The sequence below is a fragment of the Egretta garzetta genome, unplaced genomic scaffold, assembly GCF_000687185.1.
Source record: "Egretta garzetta isolate BGI_Z169 unplaced genomic scaffold, ASM68718v1 scaffold245, whole genome shotgun sequence".
In the NCBI taxonomy this organism is placed as follows: Eukaryota; Metazoa; Chordata; class Aves; order Pelecaniformes; family Ardeidae; genus Egretta; species Egretta garzetta.
Window position 1 is genome coordinate 401,735 of NW_009259721.1, and position 386 is coordinate 402,120.

The window sequence follows — 386 nt, forward strand, 5'->3', positions numbered from 1 at the left end:
CGTGTTGGGTGCGGGAGCACTGCAGCAGCCCCATGCAGCAAGGGAAGGATGCGTCCTCTGGTGCTGGGGACAGCACGGGTCACAGTGTGGGGACAGCCCGTGGGGCAGCGTGGGGCCAAGCTGGGCCTGGTGCAAATCCCCAGGCACAGCCATAGCCCTGGCTCCCAGCACGCGGATCTGCAGCGATGCCCGGGGCAGATGGCCAACCTGAGCCTGCCCCGGCCGCCTGCCAGGTCTGCTGGAGTCAAAGCTGGGCCAGCACTGTGGCCACCAGCCCCTTGAGCCTGTGCACCCCCTGCCCTGGCTGCCGAGCCAGGCGCTCCTGCCTGCCCCCGCCTCACGCCGGGGTCCTGCACGCTCCCCGCGCACCGAGCCCCTTCGCCCAG

At 71.2% G+C, this 386-nt stretch overlaps 1 protein-coding gene across 1 annotated transcript in view; it reads right to left on the bottom strand.

Annotated features, from left to right (window-relative positions):
- Positions 1-386, bottom strand: part of OLFML3 (olfactomedin like 3) — a 2,813-nt gene that overhangs the window by 2,202 nt on the left and 225 nt on the right. The gene's annotated exons all lie outside the window — the stretch shown is intronic.